Genomic DNA, 25,560 nt, shown 5'->3' with positions numbered 1-25,560 from the left:
CAACACAACGATTGCCACCTCAATATGCTTCACTTCAGACTGTGTCCAGAGACTACACGTGTGGAATGACAACCCTTCAGCTTCATTACTCGGGTGAGACCTTTCCTTTTATGTATACTCTAATTCCATCTCAGGTGGTTCACTTTCTAACAAAGTCCCCAAACCTAGATATACACCAGTTTCTGTGAGAGAGAGCATATGTTCACATGTATCCGTAAACTACTGCAAAATATATACCTGAAAGCAGAAGTACACTAGAGTTTGCAGTGAGTATCCCCCTAACACTTCCTCTCCAGTATTCCAAGCTTTGGGTCCATGATTGCTAAACAACTTGTTTGGCTTCGTATGTTAACTCTCTTTTCAGTCACCAGGTTCCAGATGTCATCAGGATGCCGGCCAAGCTTAACAATACAACCCCCCACTATTTCATTCATCATTTTTCATGGACCTGTATTCTCCCCACCCACCCACCCACCCCAGAGTCTTTTACTTTGGTGTAATACTCCAATTCCATTTCAGGTTCGACTTGTGTTTTCTTTTCTAATCTTGTTTTTCAACTTTGGCCTGAGAGTGAGATCATCCCGTATTCATCCTTCTGTTTCTGACTTATTTCACTCAACATGATTTTTTCAAGGTCCATCCAAGATCGGCTGAAAACGGTGAAGTCACCATTTTTTACAGCTGAGTAGTATTCCATTGTGTATATATACGACAACTTGCTCAGCCACTCATCTGTTGTTGGACACCTGGGTTGCTTCCAGGTTTTGGCTATTACAAATTGTGCTGCCAAGAACATATGTGTACACAGATCTTTTTGGATGGATGTGTTGGGTTCCTTAGGATATATCCCCAGGAGGGGAATTGCAGGGTCATAGGGTAGGTCCATTTCTAGCCTTCTGAGAGTTCTCCAGACTGTTCTCCACAGAGGTTGGACCAATTGACATTTCCACCAGCAGTGCAGGAGGGTTCCTTTGACCCCACACCCTCTCCAGCATTTGCTGCTGTTACCTTTTCTGATGTATGACATTCTCCCAGGAATGAAGTGATATCTCATTGTTGTCTTGATTTGCATTTCTCTGACAATCAGAGACTTGGAGCATTTTTTCATGTGTTTCTCGGCCTTTTGGATCTCTTCTGTGGTGAATATTCTGTCCAAGTCCTCCCCCCATTTTTGGATGGGGTTATTTGTTGTCTTATTGTTGAGTCTGGCAAGCTCTTTATATATGTTGGTTATTAAACTCTTATCTGATGTGTGGCATGTAAAGATCATCTCCCATTCTGTGAGGGGTCTCTTGATTTGGGTAGTGGTTTCTTTTGCTGTGAAGAAGCTTTTTAATTTGATGTAGTCCCATAGGTTTATACTTGCCTTAGTCTTCCTTGTAATTGGATTTGTTTCATTGAAAATGTCTTTAAAATTTATGCGGAAAAAAGTTCTTCCAATATTTTCCTCTAAGTATCGGATAGTTTCTGGTATAACATCCAAGTCCTTGATCCACTTGGAATTTACTTTTGTATTTGGTGAAATACAGTGATTCAGTTTCATTCTTCTGCATGTTTCAACCCATTGTTTCCAACACCATTTGTTGAAGAGACTCTGCTTCCCCCATATAATAGTCTGGGCCCCTTTGTCAAAGATTAGATGTCCATACGTGTGGGGCCTCATTTTTGGGCTCTCAATTCTATTCCACTGGTCAGTGTGTCTGTTCATGTTCCAGTACCAAGCAGTTTTGATGACAATGGCCCTATAATACAGTTTGAGATCTTGGAGTGTGATGCCTCTTGTTCTGTTCTTTTTTCTCAAGATTGTTTTTGGCAATTCTAGGTCTTTTCTGGTTCCTGATAAACATTTGTAGCATTTTTTCTATTCTCCTAAAAAATGTGCTTGGGGTCTTGATGGAGAGAAATAACTATTCTTTAAAAAGAAGAAAGTTGGAAGTCGGGCGGTAGCACAGCGGGTTAAGCGCAGGTCGCGCAAAGCACAAGGACCGGCATAAGGATCCCGGTTCGAACCCCGGCTCTCCACCTGCAGGGGAGTCGCTTCACAGGTGGTGAAGCAGGTCTGCAGGTGTCTGTCTTTCTCTCCTCCTCTCTGTCTTCCCCTCCTCTCTCCATTTCTCTCTGTCCTATCCAACAACGACAACATTAATAACTGCAACAAGGACAATAAGAAGGAAAATAAATAAAAATTTAAAAAAAAGAAAGTACACCCAATCAATGGAAAAAGCAACAACAGATAATTTTGGTCAACACAGAGAGAAAGAAAGACAAAAAAACAAAAACAAAACAAAAAGAAAACAGTGGTCTGGGAGGTGGTGCCATGCATAAAGCATTGGATTCTCAACCATGAGGTTCTGAGTTCAATAAAGTTAATTTAAAAAATACAAGGAAGAAAACCTGTAAAAAGAAAAAAATCCAGATTAATAAAACCCTAACAATAGGGAGTGGGGTGGTAGCTCAGTGGGTTAAGCGCACGTGGTGCATAGAGCAAGGACCAGCCTAAGGATCGCAGTTCGAGCCCCCGGCTCCCCACCTGCAGGGGAGTTGCTTCACAGGCAGTGAAGTAGGTCTGCAGGTGTCTATCTTTCTCTCCCCCTCTCTTCCTTCCTCTCCTCTCTCCATTTCTCTCTGTTCTATCCAACAACAACGACACCAATAACTACAGCAATAAAAAACAAGGGCAACAAAAGGGAAAATAAATTTTTAAAAAATTAAAAAGAAACTCTTTAGTGATCTCTTGTCTTTATTCCCTTATGTTGCTCTTGTTTTATTGTTGGAGTTATTATTGATGTTGTTGGATAGGACAGAGAGAAATGGAGAGAGGATGGGAAGATAGAGGGAGAGAAACACACCTGCAGACCTGCTTCACTGTTTGTGAACAGGATACATAAATTATCTAGGGAGTTGGATGGTAGCACAGCAGGTTAAGCGCATGTGTTGTGAAGCACAAGGACCAGGTTAAGGATCCGGGTTTGAGCCTACGGCTCCCCACCTGCGGGTGAGTCGACCCACAGCTCTGCAGGTGTCTTATCTTTCTCTCCCCCTCTTTGTCTTCCCCTCCTCTCTCCATTTTTCTTTGTCCTATCCAGCAATGATGACATCAATAATAACAATAACTACAACAATAGAAAACAACAAGGGCAACAAAAGAGAAGATAAATAAACATAAAAAATTACAAAGAAATTATCTTTAGTGATCTCTTGTCTGTAGCTGGTTCTCTTACTCCTCTAGTGTGGGAGTTGGTCTTGGGGTGCAGTGGGCCAACCCTATGTTCCCTTTGTCCTTTTCATCCTCTGACTGCCAGAGGGTGAAAGTTGTATTTCAATTTATACATGTTTAATTTACTGTTTCTTTTTTGCCCATCATATTTCTTTCTGTATCTCTGTCTCTTTCTCTATCTGCCAGGAAACTGCTCATCCCTGGATTAAGTGTGTGTTATAGGACTCTTCCTTGGTTCCTTAGAGCTCTCCTACATTCTTCCTCTGCCACTGGACTGGCAATCCTACCCTCACCTGAAATTCCCAGGTTTAATGCAGCCTCCTTGCAGAGCTTATGCCAGGTGTGTCTAACGTTTTTTAAAATATATATTTTTTATTTTCCCTTTTTGTTGTCCTTGGTTCTTGGTTCTTTTACTGTAGTTGTAGTCATGGTTGTTTTTATTGATATCATCTTTGTTAGATGGCTCTGGTATCTTTATAATGAAATTACCATTTAAAAATATTTATTCCCTTATGTTACCCTGTTTTTTATTGTTGTAGTTATTATTGATGTCATTGTTGTTGGATAGGATAGAGAGAAATGGAGAGAGGAGGGGAAGACAGAGAGGGGGAGAGAAAGATAGACACCTGCAGACCTGCTTCACCACCTGTGAAGTGACTCCTGCGGGTGGGGAGCCAATGGCTCAAACCGGGATCCTTTGGCTGGTCTCTGATTTTCTTGACACATGCACTTAACCTGCTACGCTGCCTCCCAACTCCCATTTTACTAGATTTTTGTGAATGCTTTTGTTGAAGAAAAAGTAAAAGGTTGGAAGGAGATGTCAGTAGAATTTGTGGGCTTGGCAATGGTCCTAACAGGCAGGATAACTCACTACATGTTTCCATAACCTCTTCTGTTTCCATTGCACAGCTAGGGTGTTGTACCTTTTATTCACCACAGTATCTTCCATCTAGGGGCCATACTGTCCAGTGAAGAGGCTGTGCTGCTTGATTTAAACAGAGTCTCAAGCTATTGCTGTGATTGACCTTCCATTTTCTGGCCTGAAAGACATTCAGGGAAAGAGGAAGAGATGGCAGTTTCTTGGGTAAGTGACTTGCCCCACATCAGATTCTGTTTCTTTTTCCTCTTGAATAAGTTGTATTTTAATTTATATCAGGACACATCTTCCTCAGATAGAGTATGTTGTCCAGCCTCCCTTTGGAGGAAGGAACATTCTCTACCGTTTTAAATCCAAGTTGAGGGCAGGCTTTATGGGGGCCCACAAAGGGGTCTATTTTGTTGTTCCTGATAGAGATGACTGGTATTGGAAGTTCTCACCATAGCAATCAGACAAGAGATAGGAATCAAAGGAATACAATTGGAAGGGAAGAAGTCAAGCTCTCACTATTTGCAGTTGATAGGATAGTATACGTAGATAAGCATAAAAAGGAGCTGGGGTGGTGGCTCACCTGGTTGAGCACACATGTTACAATGTGCAAGGATCCAGGTTCAAGCCTCTGGTCACCACCAGCAAGGGGAGAGCTTCACAAGCGATGAAGTAGAGCTGCAGCTGTCTCTCTGTCTCTTTTCAAAAAGTGGTCTGGGAGGTGACGCAGTGGCTAAGGAACTAGACTATCAAGCATGAGGTTCTGAGGTCGAACTCTGGCAGCACATGTCCCAGAGTGAGGGCTGGTACTTTCTCTACACCTATCTTTCTCATGAATACATAAATAAATTCTTTTAAAAAAAGATGAAGAAGAAGGGAGTCAGGCTGTAGCGCAGAGGGTTAAGCGCATGTAGTGCAAAGCGCATGGACTGGAGTCAGGATCCCAGTTCGACCCCCAGTTTCCCACCTGCAGGGGAGTCACTTCGCATGCCAGTGAGGCAGGTCTGAAGGTGTCAATTTTTCTTTCCCCCCTCTCTGTCTTCCCCTCCTTTCTCCATTTCTCTCTGTCCTAACAATGACAACATCAATAACAACAGTAATAATAACTTCAACAAAATTTTTTTAAAACAAGGGGAAAAAATAAATATATAAAAAATATTTTAGGGAGTCGGGCTGTAACACAGTGGGTTAAGCACAGGTGGCGCTAAGCATAAGGACCCGCATAAGGATCCTGGTTCAAGCCCTGGCTCCCCACCTGTAGGGGTGTCACTTCACAAGCAGTGAAACAGGTCTGCAGGTGTCTATCTTTCTCTCCCTCTCTCTGTCTTCCCCCTCCCCTCTCCATTTCTCTCTCTCCTATCCAATAACAATGACAACAATAATAACTATAACAATAAAACAACAAGGGCAACAAAAGGGAATAAATAAATAAAAATAAATATAAAAATTTTTTTAAAAAAAGTCTAAAGAATCCAGCAGAAAGTTACTGGGAGTTATTAGGCAATATAGCAAAGTATCAGGCTACAAAGTCAATGTACAAAGATCAGTGGCATTTCCTTATGCAAACACTAAATCCAAAGAAGAGGATATCCAGAATTCACTGCCATTCACTGTTACAACAATATCAATAAAATACCTAGGACTAAACCTGACTAAAGAAATGAAAGACTTGTACACTGAAAACTGAGTCAGTATTCAAAGAAATAGAAAGTGATAGGGGCTGGGTTGTGGCACACCTGGTTGAGTGCACATGTTACAGTGTACAAGGACCCAGGTTTGAGTCCCCAGTTCCCACCTGCAGGGGGAAAGCTTCACAAGTGGGGAAGCAGAGCTGCAGGTGCCTCACAGCTGCACAGCCAAAGAAACTATCACACAAACCAAGAGACCCCTCAGAGAATGGGAGATCTTCACATGCCATACATCAGACAAGAAATGAATAACCAAAAATATACAAAGAGCTCAGCAAACTTAGCACTAAAAAAGCAAATGTCCCTATAAAAAATGGGCAGAGGGTATGAACAGAATATTCACAACAGAAGAAATCCAAAAGGCTAACAAACATATGAAAAATTGCTCCAGGTCACTGATTGTCAAAGAAATGCAAATAAAGACAACACTGAGATAGCATCTCACCCCTGTGAGCATGGGAAACATCAAAAAGGACAGCAGCAACAAATGCTGCAGAGACTCTGGGGACAGAGAAACCCATCTGCACTGCTGGTGGGAATGTAAACTGGTCCAGCCTCTGTGGAGAGCAGTCTGGAGAACTCTCACAAGACTAGGCATGGACTTTCCATATGACCCAGTCATTCCTCTCCTAGAGATATCCCCCAAGGACACCATAACACCCAACCAAAATTATATGTGTACATCTATGTTCATAGTACAATTCGTGATTGTGAAAACCTGGAAGCAACCCAGGTGCCCAACAACAGATGAGTGGCTGAGAAAGTTGTGGTATATATGCACAACAAAATACTACGCAGCTATTAAGAATAGTGAACCCACCTTCTCTGACTCATCTTGGATGGAGCTAGAAGGAATTTTCTGTCTTTTTTTAAAGTAGATTTTTAAAATAATATTTGTTTATTTATTTAATAAAGGACTGAGACCAAGAGAAATGGATGGAGCAGGGGAGATAGAAAGGGAGAGATAGAGAGAAACCTGCAGCCCTGCTTCACACTTCATGAAGCTTTCCTCCTGTAGGTGGGGACAGGGGGCTTGAACTGCGTCTTGGCAGACTATAAAGTGAACACTTAACCAAGTGTGCCACCACTTGACCCCCTAGCCTTCTTTTTCTCTCTAGCCAGCATTCTTTTTTTTTTTTTAACTTTTTTATATGAACGCTTCACGAATTTGTGTGTCATCCTTGTGCAGGGGCCATACTATTCTTCTCTGTATCGTTCCAATTTTAGTACATGTGCTGCCAAAGCGAGCACATCTACCCAGCATTCTATATAAGATGAATAATTCTTATGTTGATTAGTGTCATAGAACTGTTGAAAATGTTTTAATTTTTGCAGATAAAAGTAATGGCATTAATCCACTATTCCTATTGAAAAAGATATCTGTCCCAAGATATCAGAGACCTAACAAAATTCTGCTTAGTTTCCATGTGTGCTTCTCCTAACCTTTGTCTAAGATATTATAAAATTAGTAAGTCTGGGGGGAGTAAGTCTGGGGTTAAGTGCAAGTGGTGCAAAGCGCAAGGACCGGCATAAAGACCCCAGTTCAAGCCCCTGGCTCCCCACCTGCAGGGGAGTCACTTCACAGGCGGTGAAGCAGGTCTGCAGATGTCTCTCTTTCTCCCTCTCTGTCTTCCCCTCCTCTCTCCATTTCTCTCTGTCCTATCCAACAACAACAGCATCAATAATGACTACAACAATAAAACAGCGAGGGCAACAAAAGGGAATAAAGAAAGAAAGAAAATATTTAAAAAATTAGTAAGTCTGGGGGTCAGGCGGTAGTGCACATGTGGCACCAAGTGCAAGGACCGGCATAAGGATCCCAGTTCAGCCCCCGGCTCCCCACCTGCAGGGGCGTCACTTCACAGGCGGTGAAGCAGGTCTGCAGGTGTCTGTCTTTCTCCCCCCTGTCTTCCCCTCCTCTCTCCATTTCTCTCTGTCCTATATAACAACAATAATAACCACAACAAGGGTCCGTACAACAACAAGGGCAACAAAAGGGGACAAAATGGTCTCTAGGAGCAGTGGATTCATGGTGCAGGCACTGGGCCCCAGCAATAACCCTGGAGGCAAAAAAACCCCCCAAAATTAGTAAATCTACAAAAGATTATTAAACCAGAATTACTCCTTTTTAAGAAATAAAACTTTAGGGGCTCGGGCGGTGGCACAGTGGGTTAAGCGCACGTGGCACAAGGCGCAGGGACCGGTGTAAGGATCCCGCTTCACGCCCCTGACTCCCCACCTGCAGGGGAGTCGCTTCACGGGCGGTGAAGCGGGTCTGCAGGTGTCTATCTTTCTCTCCCCCTCTCTCTGTCTTCCCCTCCTCTCTCCATTTCTCTCTATCCTATCCAACAACAAAGCAACGTCAACAATGGCAATGATGACCGCAATGAGGCTGCAACAACTAGGGCAACAAAAAGGGGGAAAAATGGCCTCCAGGAGCGGTGGATTCATGGTGCAGGCACCGAGCCCAGCAATAACCCTGGAGAAAAAATAAATAAATAAATAAATAAATAAAACTTTATTGTTATAATATACAGGTTTTTTGTGAACAATTTTTAATTGCCCTGTGGCTAAACATCTTCTTGGTTAAAGTGATTATAAATGTCTTTCTGCACATTTACTGTGGTTGTTTATGTTACTCTACTGAGTTGTGTGAGTACATATATTGCTGATTAGCCTTTTGACATGTAAATCTGTTTTCTTATTATTTTTTATTGCATTTCTTTGTCTTGGTGATAGCTTTTGTCATACCAAATAGTTTCAATTTGATGTAGTCTCAGTGGTTCATTTTTCCATTATTTATTTACGACTGATGTTGAGCTCAGGTCTCTGAAGACATTTCCGAATCAGAAATTATGTATTGTACTGAGGATGACTTCTTTTTTTTTTTAATTTTTTTTTATATATTTATTTTTATTTATTTATTCCCTTTTGTTGCCCTTGTTGTTTTATTGTTGTAGTTATTATTGTTGTTGTCGTTGTTGGATAGGACAGAGAGAAATGGAGAGAGGAGGGGAAGACAGAGAGGAGGAGAGAAAGATAGACACCTGCAGACCTGCTTCACCGCCTGTAAAGGGACTCCCCTGCAGGTGGGGAGCCGGGGTTCGAACCGGGATCCTTATGCCGGTCCTTGTGCTTTGCGCCACCTGCGCTTAACCCGCTGCGCTACAGCCCGACTCCCAGAGGATGACTTCTATAGGTTTTTTGGTTACTGTTGTAACATCCAAGTGCATCTTAAGGAATGTAAGACCCTTTGACTGCCACAGACTTTCCATAACAGGTGGGGAGCCGGGCTTGATCTGGGATTCTTAGGCCAGTCCTTGCACTTTGCACCACATGCACTTAACCTGCTGTGCTACTGCCCAACTCCCCAAGAAATAAATTCTTTAAAGAAAAAAAAATTCATGGTGGTGGTAGATAGCACAATCGTTATACAAACAGACTCTCATTCCTAAGGATCTATGTAAAGTCCCAGGTTCAATCCCCTGCAACATCATAAACTAGAGCTGAGCAATGCTCTGGTGAAAAAAAATAAAAAATAAATTTGATCTATTTGTATAATTTCTTTCTTTTATTTAATTATTTATTTTTTCTTGTGGAAGACAGGATGAGAGAAACAACCAGACCTCACTCTGGTATATGTGCTGCCGGAGATCAAACTTGGGATTTCATGCTTGAGAGTCTAGTGCCTTAGCTACTGTGCCACCTCCCAGACCACTATTTGTATAATTTCTAATACTTTATATGTATTGTAATTTTAGAAAAAGTACAAGAACATTCAACCAAAGAGCAGCCTAAGTTGCATGGGAGTAAACAAAGGTGAGAGTTAAATTTACACTAAAATGTGGTGTACCACCCAGAAAGCTACTGCTGTTTTAATACAATTTATTAAGAAAATAATATTTATAATAAAAACATAAAATTTATAAAGACTGCCACAAATAGATTAATTTTTAACTAATCTCATCAAAGATACTTCATGACTAGGTTATAGAATACTTGGACAAGTGACTGAAATATGTATGTGACGCACATGACTGAAGTTCCCATCTGAGTCACTGGCAACAAAAGTACCACAATGATGTTCTTTTGGGGTGTCTCTCTCCCTCTCCGGCGGGGTGGTCTCCAGGGGAAAGGTAACAGGCTGGTTCTTTCTCGCTCACTACAGGGGTGACATGAAGTAAAAGACACCAGGGGACTCTTAGCATGCCTAGAATCTGAGTCCTAGAATCCCAGAATCCTAGAGTCCATTTATTAGCAAAGTGGACATGAGTTAAATAGAAAAGCAATGAAGTTAATTATTGTTGAAATATGACAGAAATTACAGGTTTCTCAACAGTCAGCATGCCCCTAAGGTAGGGGGCTGGTATGACAGGAATTGATGAGATACAAGACAGTTATTTTCCATGACACAAGCAACTTAATTATCCAAAGGTATTTGAAAGAAGCATAGGGGTTAAACCCATAGGGTGAGACAGAGAGAAGATGAATATCAAAAAGCCATATAGTTTGGAATTCCTCTTGTCTGGGGTCTGAGGTTTGTGAAGTGTGTGATAAGGTGTGTTCTTCTGTGATCAGAAGGTGACTTTGAATAAGTGAATCTGTGGCCATGTGGCCTGCAGTTAATGGAGGGAAGTACTGGAGTTACTGTGGGCCTGAGAGTCAAGAAGGAAAGAACCAAGTCTGAGCTTCCCCCCTTATACTCACCTCGGTTGAGAGAGACTTAACAAGAGGTTATCTTCTCAGACCTCAATCCAAGGATGGGGGTGGTTCTCCCTAAGCTCTATCAGGTTTACACATGGTCCCAACAATGTTCTACATTATCTGTCTTTTCTCTTCTTTATAGGAAAATCGTTCTCACATGTAACTAGAAAATGGAAGTCTTGGGAGTCGGGCTGTAGCACAGCGGGTTAAGCGCAGGTGGCGCAAAGCACAAGGACCGGCATAAGGATCCCGGTTTGAACCCCAGCTCCCCACCTGCAGGGGAGTCACTTCACAGGCGGTGAAGCAGGTCTGCAGGTGTCTATCTTTCTCTCCTCCTCTCTGTCTTTCCCTCCTCTCTCCATTTCTCTCTGTCCTATCCAACAACGACAACAACAATAATAACTACAACAATAAAACAACAAGGGCAACAAAAGGGAATAAATAAATAATAAATATTTAAAAAAAGAAAATGGAAGTCTTAAAAAGGGGGTAAAGATACTTAGTATTTATAAAATAGTACACTTGGAAACAATACAAATATCTTAGGGGTTGGGTGGTAGCACAGTGGGTTAAGTGCAGGTGGCGCAAAGCACAAGGACCAGCATAAGGATCCCGGTTCGAGTCCCCAGTTCCCCACCTGCAAGGGAGTCGCTTCACAGCTGGTGAAGCAGGTCTGCAGGTGTCTATCTTTCTCTCCCCCTCTCTGTCTTCGCCTTCTCTCTCCATTTCTCTGTCCTATCTAACAATGACGACAACAATAATAACTACAACAATAAAAACAACAAAGGCAACAAAAGGGAAAATATATATTTTTTAAATCTCTAACGTGTGGACCGGGAGATAGCGGGGTGGATAAATCATTGGGTTCTCAAGCATGAGGTCCTGAATTCAGGCCCTGGCAGCACATGTACTAGAGTGATGTCTGGTTCTTTCTCTCTCTCCTCTCTTTCTCATAAACAAATAAAATACTTTTTAAAAGTCTAATGTATGAATATCTATATTTTTATGATAATTATAAATTATATATAATTTCTATATTTATATATAATTCAGAAAAGATCAATATTCTCAGTGAAAATTTTCAACACAAGGCCAAAACTTGCTATTAACAAATTGTGGTTCAATTAATACATACAAAATAGCTGTAAAGATATCATTAGTTTTGGCATAATATATTTATATGAAAGTATTTACTTTTTTACCAGTTTTTCTCTCATTTATTTATTGGATAGAGACAGCCAGAAATGTAAATGAAGGGAGAGTGAAAGAGAGAGATATCTGCAGTCCTTCTTCACCACTTTCAAAGCTTTCCCCCTGCTGGTGGGGACCGGGGGCTTGAATCAGTTCCTTGCTCATTGTGCACTTAAATATTTATTTATTCCCTTTTGCTGCCCTTGTTGTTTTATTGTTGTCGTTATTGCTGTCATTGATTTTGGACAGGACAGAAAAATGGAGAGGGGGAAGAGAAATATAGACACCTGAAGATCAGCTTTACCACCTTTGAAGCGACTCCCCTGCAGGTGGGGAGCCAGGGGCTCAAACTGTTATCCTTCAACCTGTCCTTACACTTCATGCCGTGAGTGCTTAACCTGCTGTGCTACCTCCTGACTCCCAATCCCAGCCCCTTTTTACCAATTTTTTAACTTTTAATTTGAGGTTTACAATTTTTTTATTTGCTACTGGATAGAGACAGAGAAATCGAGAGACAGGGAGATAGACAGGAAGAGAGATACCTTCAGACCTGCTTCGCTGCCTGTGAAGTGATTCCCCTGCAGGTGGAGAGCCGGGGGCTTGAACTGATATCCTAACTGGTTCTTGCACTTTGTGCTGCCCATGCTTAATGCAATGCACTACCGCCTGACTCCCTGGAAATATTGGTATAATTTTGAATATTTGTGATTTTTTCATTATACATTTTTAGTGAAATCTATTGTTAATATCTGATTTTGTGGCTTATTGAGTAAAATAATTTCCTGCATGCTGGTAATAGAATCAATTGTATTCATTGAAATGCTACTAATTAATTTTGTTCACTATTTTACAGTAATACAGCAGTGAAAATCTCTGAGGGGAAAGATAGTCAGAATGGTAGAAAATCTCAATAATATGAAGTATACAACAAATTATTCACTTATTCTATTCATCTTCAACAACATGAAAGAATTCACAGTGGAGAAAAACCCTATGAATGTAAACGATATAGTAATACATTCAGTTGTTCCAGTAGTCTTCAGACACATGAAAGAATTCACAGTGTGGAGAAACCCTATGAATGTAAACTATGTAGTAAAACGTTTAGTTATTCCAGTACTCTTCAGACACATGAAAGAACTCACAGTGGACAGAAACCCTATGAATGTAAACTATATAGTAAAACGTTTAGTTATTCCAGCACTCTTCGGACACATGAAAGAACTCACAGTGGATAGAAACCCTATGAATATAAACTATGTAGTAAAACATTCTGTACTTCCAGTCATCTTCAGAAACATGAAAGAATTCACAGTGGAAAGAAACCCTATGAATGTAAACTATGTAGTAAAAGATTCAGGCAATCCAGTAATCTTCAGGCACATGAAAGAACTCACAGTGAACAGAAACCCTATGAATGTAAACTATGTAGTAAAACGTTTAGTTATTCCAGTACTCTTTGGACACATGAAAGAACTCACAGTGGACAGAAACCCTATGAATGTAAACTATGTAGTAAAACATTCTGTACTTCCAGTCATCTTCAGAAACATGAAAGAGTTCACAGTGGAAGGAAACCTTATGAATGTAAACTATGTAGTAAAACGTTTAGTTATTCCAATACTCTTTGGACACATGAAAGAACTCACAGTGGACAGACACCCTATGAATGTAAACAGTGTAGTAAAACATTTAGTTATTCCAGTACTCTTCGGACACATGAAAGAACTCACAATGGACAGAAACCCTATGAATGTAAACTATGTAGTAAAACGTCTAGTTATTCCAGTACTATTCGGACACGTGAAAGAACTCATAGTGGACAAAAACCCTATGAATGTAAACTATGTAGTAAAACATTCTGTACTTCAACTGTACATTCTGTACAGTCATCTTCAGAAACATGAAAAGAATTCACAGTGGAAAGAAACCCTATGAATGTAAACTATGTAGTAAAAGATTCAGGCAATCCAGTAATCTTCGGGCACATGAAAGAACTCACAGTGGAGAGAAACCCTATGAATGTAAATTATGTAGTAAAATATTCAGTTCTTCTGGTAATCTTTGGACACATGATAGGATGCACAGTGGAGAGAAACCCTATGAATGTAAACTATGTAGTAAAATATTCAGTTGTTCCAGTGGTCTTCAGAGGCATGAAAGAACTCACAGTAGAGAGAAGCACTATGAATTAAACAATGAAGTAAAGCATTCATGGATTCTAGTTCTCTTCAGTTACATGATAGAATTCAGTGGAGAGAAAGAAACCTCATGAATGTGAACAATCCAGTCAAACATTCATTTAAGTCAATGTTCTTTGGAGACGTTACAGATCTCACAGTGGAGAGAAACCGAGTGAAAGCAAACAGAAAATGTTGATTTAGGCCAGTCATCTTTGTCAACATGAAATAACTCAGAATGGAGATAAATTTGATAAATTTAAGCAGTGTTGAAAACATTCTGTTATTCTGGTCCTCTTTGTAGACATGATGAAAGAATTCACAGTGAAACAAAAGCCCAAGAAAGTCATTAAGCTTTCAGAAGTTCTACTAATTTTCAAACACATGAAAATATTCACAATGGAAATCAAATCTTTCTAGCATAAACTGTACTAAAGATTAGAGGGATGCAACCTGAGACATGATGCAGAGGCTTCTGGTTCAATATAATAATTGCTCTCAGGTGTGAGCCTGTGCACTACACAGGCTAGAGATATGTTCTGTTTTTATTGTCTCTGTATCTCCATGTCTCCATCTTGTGTTAATATATAAGGAATTATATCTAAATAATTGTAGGGATCACAGGGCCATGTGAACCCATACCTCTGAATATTCTATAAATATATGGAATATGAGTAAGTACTTTGATTCTTTATCATATATTCTAATATATGAAAAAAATCCACTTGATACTGAAAACTTAGATCTCAACAATGCTTAGATGTATTCAAGTCGATAAGACATTTTTGCACATATAAAATCACTGGCATTAGAAAAACAATTCTTATCAGTGTAGACATTGTAGAATCACATTACAGATCTAGTAAGGAACTTGTACTGGAGAGACTAGTGAATGTTAAACAGTGAAACTATAATGGATGCTACAATGTGTGAATATTTATTTTCTTTTTGCAGAAATTGTATCTGTCTAGTTGAAAAGTACCTATTCTCTCTAAATTTCTCTTTTTATTCTTTGTATTTCAAAGACTTGTATTTTATTTGGTAAGCCAGAGAGAAATTGACTGGGAGGTAGTAGTATGGGAAAGAGAGACACTTTCACCACTGCCTCCCAGCCTGTGAAAGGTTTTGCCCTGTATGTGGACACTGGGGGCTTTTACCCATGTCCTAATTCATGGTATCTAATTTTGATTATCAAGTTGCAAGTTGTAAAACATTGCTGCAGATGTCTTGCCCCCTCTCCCCCCTTCTTTGTTGATTTTCCTCTATCTTACTGAAGAAAATAAAGACTGTTAAAATTTTGCTCCAGAGTGATAAGTGATTTGATAGGCTAAAAATAATCAAATATTTAGATAAAAATATAGGCAGAACACTCCTCCATATAAGTTTGTCAACATGTTCATCACTGCAAACTTAATTGCATAGAAACCAAAGGTAAAAATAAATGAATGCAGTTACATCAAATTGAAAAGTTTATAAAGCAAAGGAGGTCTACCCTAACAGATACTTCTCACAGATTGTGAGAAAAAGTTTTGCCCTACATCAGAGAGTATTGATAAGAAAAATACATAATTTCCATCAATGAAAAAAATTAAACAGCACAAGGACTGGAGTAAGGATTCCAGTTCGAGCCCTTGGCTCCCCACCTGCAGGGGAGTCATTTCACAGGCAGTGAAGCAGGTCTGCAGTTGTTTTTCTCTCCTCTCTGTCTTCCCCTCCTTTCTCCGTATCTCTCTGTCCTATCCAACATTGATGACATCAATATAACAACAATAATAACTACAACAATAAAAAAAACTAGGGCAACAAAAGGGAAAATAAATAAATTTAAATAATTAAACAATCCATTGGGCAGGGGTAGATAGCACAATGGTTATGCAAAGAGACTGTCATGCCTGAGACTATAAAGTCCCAGGTTCAACCCCCCAAGCCAGAGCTAGGCATTGCTATGGTGTTTCTCTATCTCTGCATCTCTCAAAAATAAAAACAACAAAATATTTTTTTTAAAAAAGATAAGACAGCTCTTCAAAAATAGATGAAATATATGCCCAGAATATTCTCAGTAGATCCACAGGGACAGTAGATGTTGTTGTGCGGGCCGCAGAGATGAGAGAGAGGAGGTCCGGAGCAAAGCGGGAACACAAATCTTTATTTGCGCTGGCACCTCAGAGTTGAGTGCTAGAGAAGCAGGTTGGGCCACGTGGAGGTAGCCAAAATGGCCGCCTCATGCAGTAACTTTTCCTGCGTCTGAACACGGAAGTGGAGCTCTGGCAAGAGAGCGAGGTGTGGAAGAAGGGATTTTATAGGAGCAGCTTTCACGAGAATGGGAAGGGGGAGGAGTAACCATAGCACTCCAGGATAGGATAATAAGTCTCGTGAGAATGCGAGGGGGAGGAGTAACCAAAGCACTCCAAATATCGGGTGAAATAGACAATGCCCTGAGGGCACAACATGGCTAAATAGGCACTCCGAGACTCTCGCAGGAACTAGCGTAGCCTGAGGGGACAACATGGCAGATGTGACTGCATCTGCACGATTTCCCAGAAAGTAGACATCTGAAAATATTCTCAAAATCACTGTTTATAAGGGAAGGTAAAACCAACAATATGAGATTGTCATGCTTTAGAAGAGACAGAAACACCAACTGTTGAAGAAGCCAAAACCTACCTACTATCCCACCTCCTGTGCCTTGAATTTAAATTTTTTATATAAAAGAAACACTAGGGAGTCGGGCGGTAGTGCAGTGGGTTAAGCATAGGCGGTGCAAATGCAAGGATCAGCATAAGGATCTGGGTGCGAGCCCCCTGGCTCCCCACCTGCAGGGACATCACTTCACAGGTAGTGAAGGTGGTCTGCAGGTGTCTATCATTCTCTTCCCCTTTCTGACTTCCCCTCCTCTCCGTGTCTGGGTGCTGGTGCACCTAGCTGAGCACACATGTCACAGCGCAAGGACCCTGGTTCCAGCACCCGGGCCCCACCTGCAGGGATAAAGCTTTGCAAGTGGAGAAGCAGGGCAGCAGGTGTCTCTCTGTCTCTCTCCCTCCCTATGTCCTCATCCCTCTTGATTTCTGGTTGTCTCTGTTCAATAAATGAAGATAATTTAAGTCTCATGCCTGTAACATGTGCGCTCAACCAGGTGCACCATCACCGGGCCCCACCACTCTCAATTTCTCTTTCTCCATCCAAAATTAATACAAATCAAATCAATAAAATAGCAAGCAGCTTAGATTGTTCTCAGTAAGTCACCACCGGGGCCAAAGCAGCTCACTAACTCATTATCTATAGCTTCCTGGCTCTTTAAGAACCACCAGGCTAGAGAGGCAGCACTGGGCTCCAGAGCAGAGGCATCTCTATTTCCGAGAGCATCAGCTTAGGCCAGCCGCAAGGGCTGCTGGGACTTGTAGTTCGCACGGCTCGTCTCCTACGGCTGACAGCGAGGAGGGGGACTACAGCTCCCCTTAAGGCCAAGCGGCGCCAGCGGGGTCCTGCACACGCTGCTGGGCTGCAGGTTAAAGTTGTTGTAGCTGCGAGTCCTGTCTTGCAGGTCTCTTGCAAGGCAGCGTCAGGTCAGTCGCAGCTGGTGGGTGTCGGGTGGCAGCGGGAGCCGGACGAGGCCTTGGCGTGACCCGGCCTTAAAGACCTGGGGCTCTGCGTGTGTCGGGGAGGTGCGCCAGCCTCGCCTCTGGCCATTCTGCGCCGCCTCCCTGCTGGTCTGCTTCCCGCTTCCCCTCGCCCCGCTTTGGGGCCCGCGGAGCTGCGGGAGGTGCAGGGTCCGTGGGGGCGCTGCGTGAGCCGCTGGGGTGGGCGCAGGGTGTCCCGGGCAGGATCCGGCCAGGCTCCGGCGGGCGACCGGGGGCGCGGACCCGCGGCGGCCTCTGACTTTGGCCGCGGGCGGACCGGCGCGTCTGCGCAGGCGCGGGGCTGCGGTTCCTGTGTGCCAGCTGCGCCTATGCGGTTGTGCGGCTGCAGGTGGCAGCCAGCTGCGTGTCTGCGGCAGGGCGGGACTGGCTTGCTGGAGCTGGTCCCGCTGCAGGATCCTGTGCAGCGACTCTGCGGCCGCCTCACGTGCTGCCTTGCGCCGGTCTGGGCCAGGTTTCGGCATCAGAGAGGTTTGGTCATCGTTTTCTAAGGCTCCGGAATTGTGCTCGCAGAGATAAGATGATTAGTACCTGACGCGACTTCCCCAAACGTTTTATTTGTGGATACAGATAGAAACACAAAGGGAGTGTCCAGGAGGCGGCGCAGTGATGGGGCTTTGGACTCTCTAGCATGAGGTCCTGAGTTCGATCCCCAGCAGCACATGTGCCAGAGTGTTGTCTGGTTCTTTCTCCTCCTCCTGTCTTTCTCATTAATAAGTAAACTTTTTGTTTGTTTGTTTTTTTTGCCTCCAGTGTGGCTCAGTGCCGGAACTACGAATCCACTGCTCCTGGAGGCCACACTTCTTTTTTAAAAAATTTATTTCTTTATTGGGGAATTAATGTTTTACATTCAACAGTAAATACAATAGTTTGTACATGCATAACATTCCCCAGTTTCCCATTTAACAATACAACCCCCACTATGTCATTTATCATCCTTCATGGACCTGTATTCTCCCCACCCACCCACCCCAGAGTCTTTTATTTTGGTGCAATATGCCAATTCCATTTCAGGTTCTACTTGTGTTTTCTAGTCTAAGTTTGGGCATAAGTCACAGCACTAGGTTCACACTCCTTATATATTACTATTATTCTATCCTAAGTTTGGGCATAAGTTACAACATATTTGTTCAGGAATCCAAGGTCTCAGCCCTTGTGTTGAAGGGGTCATGTATTTTTCATCTGCTATATGTAAGGGACACTTAACTGAATGCTTGAATATTCTTGTTGGTGATATTCCATCCCCTTGGTCCCGAGGGCCTAGAAGGCCCGAAAGATCCAGTGGTCTAGGGGGAGCTTGAGAGAAAACTGGGCTGTCCCATATATCTCATTGTTGTCTTGATTTCCATTTCTCTGACAATCAGACTTGGAGCATTTTTTTATGTGTTTCTCAGCCTTTTGGATCTCTTCTGTGGTGAATATTCTGTCCAAGTCCTCCCCCCATTTTTGAATGGGGTTATTTGTTGTCTTGTTGAGTCTGGCAAGCTCTTTTTATATGTTGGTTATTAAACTCTTATCTCATGTGTGGCATGTAAAGATCTCCCATTCTGTGAGGGGTCTCTTGGTTTGGGTAGTGGTTTCTTTTGCTGTGAAGAAGCTTTTTAATTTGATGTAGTCCCATAGGTTTATACTTGCCTTAGTCTTCTTTGTAATTGGGTTTGCTTCATTGAAAATGTCTTTAAAATTTATGCGGAAAAGAGTTCTGCCAATATTTTCCTCTAAGTATTTGATAGTTTGTGGTCTAAGAATCCAAGTCCTTGATCCACTTGGAATTTACTTTTGTATTTGGTGAAATACAGTGATTCAGTTTCATTCTTCTGCATGTTTCAACCCATTGTTTCCAACACCATTTGTTGAAGAGACTCTGCTTTCCCCATGTAATAGTCTGAGCGCCTTTGTCGAAGATTAGATGTCCATATGTGTGGGGCCTCATTTCTGGGCTCTCAATTCTATTCCACTGGTAACTGTGTCTATTCATGTTCCAGTACCAAACAGTTTTGATGACAATGGCCCTATAATACAGTTTGAGATCTGGGAGTGTGATGCCTCCAGTTCTGTTCTTTTTTCTCAAGATTGTTTTGGCAATTCTAGGTCTTTTCTGGTTCCAGATAAACATTTGTAGCATTTGTTCTATTCTTAAAAATGTGCTTGAGATCTTGATGGGGATAGCATTAAATTTGTAGATGGCTCTGGGTAGTATATTCATTTTGATGATGTTAATTCTTCCAACCCATGAACATGGAATATCTTTCCACTTCTTTGTGACTTTCAATTTCTTTGAGTAGTGACTCATAATTTTCAGTATACAAGTCTTTCACTTCCTTGGTTAGATTTGCTCCTAGATATTTTATTGCTTTTGTTGCTATAGTAAAAGGAATTGATTTCTGGATTTCAATTTCTTCTAACTTAGTGTTTGCATAGAGGAATGCCACTGACTTTTGAATGTTAATTTCATAGCATGACACCTTACTGTATTGCCTGATAATTTCCAAAAGCTTCTTGCTGGAGTCCTTAGGTTTTTCCATGTATACTATCATGTCATCTGCAAATAAGGAGAGTTTGACTTCTTCCAATCTGTATGCCTTTAATTCCTTGCTCCTTCCTGATTGCTATGGCAAGAACTTCCAACACTATGTTGAATAGTAATGGTGATAGTGGGCAGCCCAGTCTATTACCTGATCTGAGTGGAAATGCTTCCAGTTTTTCACCATTGAGTATGATGTTGGCTGTTGGTTTGCTATATATAGACTCCACTATCTTCAGGAATTTTCCATCTATTCCCATTTTTTGTAGTGTTTTGATCATAAAGGGATGTTGTATTTTGTCAAAGGCTTTCTCTGCATCTATTGATATAACCATGTGTTTTTTTGGTTCTGCTTTTGTTGATGTGGTGGATCACATTGATTGATTTACGTATATTCAACCAACCTTGCATGCCTGGGATAAACCCCACTTGGTCATGATGAACAATCTTTTTAATATACTGCTGTATCCGGTTGGCTAGAATTTTGTTCAGTATTTTAGCATCTATGTTCATCAGAGATATTGGTCTGTAATTTTCTTTTTTAGTTGTGTCCCTGTCTGTTTTTGGTATCAGGGCATATAGTTGTTCACAGAAACCTTGCATATATGTTGAATTTCTGCGGTGTCTGTTGTGATATTTCCTCTTTCCTTTACTATCCAATTTATTTGGGTCTTCTCCCTTTTTCGTTTTGTGAGTCTGGCTAAAGGTTTGTCGATTTTGTTCACTCTTGAAGAACCAACATTTACTTTTATTTATCTTTTGTATGGTTTTCCTATTCTCAATGTTATTTATTTCTGCCCCAACTTTAGTGATTTCTGTCCTTCTGGTTGCTTTAGGGTTCCTTTGTTGTTCTTCTTCTAGGTCTTTAAGATGTGCAATCAGGCTGTTTATTTGTGCTTCTTCTTGTTTCCTAATGTGTGCTTGTATAGCTATGAACTTCCCTCTTAGGACTGCTTTAGCTGTGTCCCAAATATTTTGATAGCTTGTGTCTTCATTTTCATTGAACTCTCGAAACATTTTGATTTATTCCTTGATTTCCTCTTTGACCCAGAAGTTGTTAAGAAGTATACTGTTGAGCTTCCACATTTTCAGACTGTTACTAATCTTTTGTTATTGTTAAGTGTTAGTTTTATTCCACTGTGGTCTGAGAAGATGCTTGGGATGATTTCAGTGCTCTTGAATTGGCTGATGCTGTCTTTGTGGCCTAACATATGGTCTATCCTTGAGAATGATCCATGTGGATTTGAGTAAAATGTGTATTCCAGTTTCTTGGGATGAATGACTCTGAAAATGTCCAATAGTTCTAGTTTATCTATCTCTTCATTTAGCTCCATTATGTCTTTACTGATTTTCTTCCTGGATGATCTGTCAAGTTGAGAGAGTGGGGTGTTGAAGTCCCCTACTATGATTGTGTTACTGTTAATATATTGCTGTAGCTCTTTCAGTAGAAGTTTGGCGTATTTAGATGGTTTCTCATTGGGTGCATAGATGTTAGTACTTGTTAAGTCCTCCTGATTGACTGATTCTCTGTGCATTAAGTAGTGTCCATTCCTATCTTTTTTAATCTTACCTATTTTAAAGTCTATCATGTCAGATATGAGATGCTGTTCCTGTCCTTTTTTGTGGGCCATTGGCTTGTATGATAGTTTTCCATCCTTTCAGTTTAAGTCTGTGTTTGTCTTGTTGAGTTAGGTGGGTTTCCTGTAGACAGCATATTGTTGGGTTGTGTTTTCTGTTCCATCATCCTACTCTGTGTCTTTTAATAGGTGAATTCAGGCCATTGACATTTATTGATATCAAAGATTGAAGATATTTTAACGCCATTCTTGTACAGTTTTAGAGTGTTTTGATATATGTCCTGTTTGTGGTGGTTTTGTTGTTTATAGGAGACCTTTTTGAACTTCGTTCAGGGTAGGCTTGGTGATGGTTGCTACCTTCAACTGTTGCTTGTCTAGAAGGTTTTGATTCCTCCATCTAGTCTGGATGACTGTCTAGCAGGATATAGTATTCTTGGCTGAAAGCCTTTCTCATTGAGCACTCGATAGATGTCTTGCCATTCTCCTCTGGCCTGTAGTGTTTGTATGGAGAAGTCTGCTGCTAATCTTATGGGTTTTCCTTTGTAGGTGACTCTTTGTTTTCTCTTGCAGCCTTGAGGATCCTTTCTTTATCCTTATTCCTTTCCATTCTAAGTATGACATGTCTTGGTGTCTTTAGGTCTGGGTTAATTCTGTTTGGGACCCTCTGGGCTTCTTGAATCTTTATGTCTTTGATGTTGTCTAGACTAGAGAAATTTTCAGCTATTATGGCCTGGAGAATGCTTTCTTCCTCTCCTTCTCTTTCTTCCTCTGGTATGCCAATAATGCATATATTGTTTCTTTTGAAGTCATCCTATAGGATTCTGTTTTGTTTTCAGCCTCTCTTAGTCTCTTTTTGAGATCTCTTACTTCTTTTTTAGTTGTTTCTAATTCATCCTCAATCTTGCTAATTCTGTCTTCAGCCTCATAGATTCTATTCTCTCTGCCCTCTACTCCTTTCTGGAGTTCATCTATTTTGTTGCCCTGCTCTGATACTGTTTTAGCTTGTTCAGCTAGTTGCATTCTTAGCTCAGCAATTTCAGCTTTCAGCTCTCTAATAACCATGAGATAATTAGAATTTTCTTCCATATTCTCATTTGTTGTTCCTGCATTTCTGATTACAATTTTTTCAAATTCTTTACTCACTCCTGTTATTATTTCCTTCGTTAATGTTTGGATGTTGAACTCGTTGTTTTGTGTTTCACCCTCTGGAGGACTTTTAGCTGGACTCTTGTCCTGGTTCGAGTCTCCAATATTTTTTCTTGTTGTTTTAACCATTTTATATATTATGTTATGAGTTCCCTTTATCAGTACTTTTCAAATTATTGATCACTATTGCCTGGATTGACTTGTGTCTAAGTAAATTAATTAAAGGGTTTACAGTGGTGGAAGTTAACAGTTTTTTCAATCCCTGAGTTGGAGCTCAGTGGTTTAAAAGTCTCTTTTTTTTTCTTCCCTGTAGGCTATGGGAGCCTGAGGGATTTTAAACTATCAATAGGCTTCTTAGCTTAATCACTGACTCCTGACTAAGAGATAATGCAGGTTGTGGCAGAGATACTCCAGTGGTTATGCAAAGAGACTTTCACAGCCCCTCAGCTATGCCACCGAGGTATAGGTCTTCTCCTGAGTTTCCTGGTTAGATCTCTGTCCCCTGGTGTCCCTCCCTGCCTCTGCTCCAGATTCTGAGGGTAGTAGCAATGGACACTCAGAGTTGCACTTGGTGAGTCTCTGGGGAGTTCTCTCCTCTCTTAAGCTGTCCCCTTGTTTGTGGAGCAGACTGGAGGTGTTGCCTACGATTTTGCAGGACCACCTCGGCCAACGAGGATAGCAACCCTTCGAGAGATTCAATAGTGCCTTCTAGTGTGGCCATATCCTGATCTGCTGATCTAATTTTACTAGAGTAGTCTCCTTAGCTAGGGCAGCAGCTCCCATTGCTGCCATCCCCGCAATGGCTGCCCCCACGAGTATGGGAACTACTATCGGGACGCTCTTCTGTCTTATTGGCCCGAGGTAGTCTGTTCTTTGCCGTTCAAGGTGTACCCACCGTTTTTCACCATGGGAATAGTATACATGGGGCAGAATATGGGCCAGGACACAGAGGTCCTCCTTGTTCATTCCGTAGGGGGTGTTTCAGGGGGTCATGCCTGAAGTACAGGCCCACGAAGTTCCCTCAGGGGCTTTGAGGATGGTTGCCCACTCTTGAGTCTAACTAACTTTAATGGTTAGGTTGCAATTTCCCCTGTATGTGGAGGAGTCCAGTTTATAGTTGGCTGTGATAATACAAGTTCCTGTTCCCTGGATATCTCCCAGTGTCATGTGGGGCTGTACTCCCCACTTACATTCTGGGCCCTTAGAGTTGCTAGAGGATAGAGCCAGCTTCCTTATGTCTCCCTTTTGGCTACTTATTCCTGCAGAGGTGGCCACACCTATGTAATAAGGGGGCTCAGGTTGTAAACACAGCCAACAGTCTCTAGTTATGTTAGGGTCAGACTCATTCAAAAGGTAATACATTAATTCCACAGTTCTCACTAGTGGCTTCACCCTGCGATGCAAGGGTTCTGCGTCAGTCGGCTTAGTGCCACTTGGTACAATGTCAGTCTGATCCCTATCAGTCTCATTCTCTCCCCCATCTCTAAAGATGAAGGGAAGGAGGTCAGGGGTCTTCTTCCAAGATGATGGGTCTCAAGGGCCCAATAGGATTCTGAGTCCATGGCAGCACCCGCAGTTGAATAGTGAATAATGTCCCAGCGTCCTTTTCAGAAAAGGAATCTTAATGCCCCACATTCTCCCTCCCGTCCATGAATCAGTCTCATTCCAAGTCTTGACCTTCACTTCCACAGGGTTACAGTCCCCAATGTAGCAAGTACCTGGCTCGGTCGGGGCGCCTGGTCAAATCACTCTGTGACTTTCAGGTACTTATCAATGTCCCTCACTGGAGAAGCTGTCATATATTCCCCCCACAGTCCACAGAAAAAATATGGTTCTCCTCTACATTTAGTGGGGTTGTCTTCTTTGGGACAGACATAATAAGGTCTGTCCCAAAGGCGAGCCTCCAGATCAATGTAGCCGCACCCCCCATCTATGGTAGTCTCCCCTGACCAGCATAGATCACCCTGGTCCAGTTGGCACCAAATAGGTCACACAGATCAAGGTTGAATGTAGGCTGCCCGGCAGTTGGTTGGTTGGCGACCACCTTCCCCTCTTTGTTTTTCTTTCTTTTTTTTTATTTAAGAAAGAATTAATTAACAAAACCATAGGGTAGGAGGGGTACAACTCCACACAATTCCCACCACCCAATCTCCATATCCCACCCCCTCCCCTGATAGCTTTCCCATTCTCTATCCCTCTGGGAGCATGGGCCCAGGGTCATTGAGGGTTGCAGAAGGTAGAAGGTCTGGCTTCTGTAATTGCTTCCCCACTGAACATGGGCGTTGACTGGTCGGTCCATACTCCCAGTTTGCCTCTCTCTTTCCTTAGTAGGGTGTGTCTCTGGGAAAGCTGAGCTCCAGGACACATTGGTAGGGTCTTAAATCCAGGGAAGCCTGGCCAGCATCCTGATGGCATCTGGAACCTGGTGATTGAAAAGAGAGTTAACATACGAAGCCAAACAAATTGTTGAGCAATCATGGACCCAAAGCTTGGAATAGTGGAGAGGAAGTGTTAGGGAGGTACTCACTGCAAACTCTAGTGTACTTCTGCTTTCAGGTATATATTTTGCACTAGTTTATGGATACGTGTGAACATAAGCTCTCTCCCACAGAAACTGGTATATATATAGGTTTTGGGACTTTGTTAGAAAGTGAACCACCTGAGATGAAATTAGAGTGTACTATAAAAGGAAAGGTCTCACCCGAGTAATGAAGCTGAAGGGTTGTCATTCCACACGTGAAGTCTCTGGACACAGTCTGAGGTGAGGCATGTTGAGGTGGCAATCGTTGCATTGGTTAGGTTGTGATCGGCGGATGCAATATTATTTGGTACG

General features: G+C 41.8%; 1 long non-coding RNA gene, 1 other non-coding gene and 1 pseudogene across 2 annotated transcripts; 1 reads left to right on the top strand and 2 right to left on the bottom strand.

The window, feature by feature from the left end:
* LOC103128301 (heterogeneous nuclear ribonucleoprotein A1-like) overlaps positions 1-25,560 on the bottom strand; it is a 77,758-nt pseudogene that overhangs the window by 25,280 nt on the left and 26,918 nt on the right.
* LOC132542449 (uncharacterized) lies at positions 4,080-12,139 on the top strand. The gene is made up of 3 exons (XR_009553462.1): positions 4,080-4,301; positions 9,532-9,589; positions 11,915-12,139. It is a non-coding gene; the product is annotated as an uncharacterized LOC132542449 (long non-coding RNA).
* Positions 6,915-7,021, bottom strand: LOC132532496 (U6 spliceosomal RNA). Its single transcript, XR_009544450.1, has one exon. It is a non-coding gene; the product is annotated as a U6 spliceosomal RNA (small nuclear RNA).

This window comes from Erinaceus europaeus, chromosome 13 (assembly GCF_950295315.1).
Source record: "Erinaceus europaeus chromosome 13, mEriEur2.1, whole genome shotgun sequence".
Taxonomy (NCBI): domain Eukaryota; kingdom Metazoa; phylum Chordata; class Mammalia; order Eulipotyphla; family Erinaceidae; genus Erinaceus; species Erinaceus europaeus.
The sequence above is the reverse complement of the archived record's forward strand: the minus strand, read 5'-3'. Positions and strand labels throughout refer to the sequence as shown.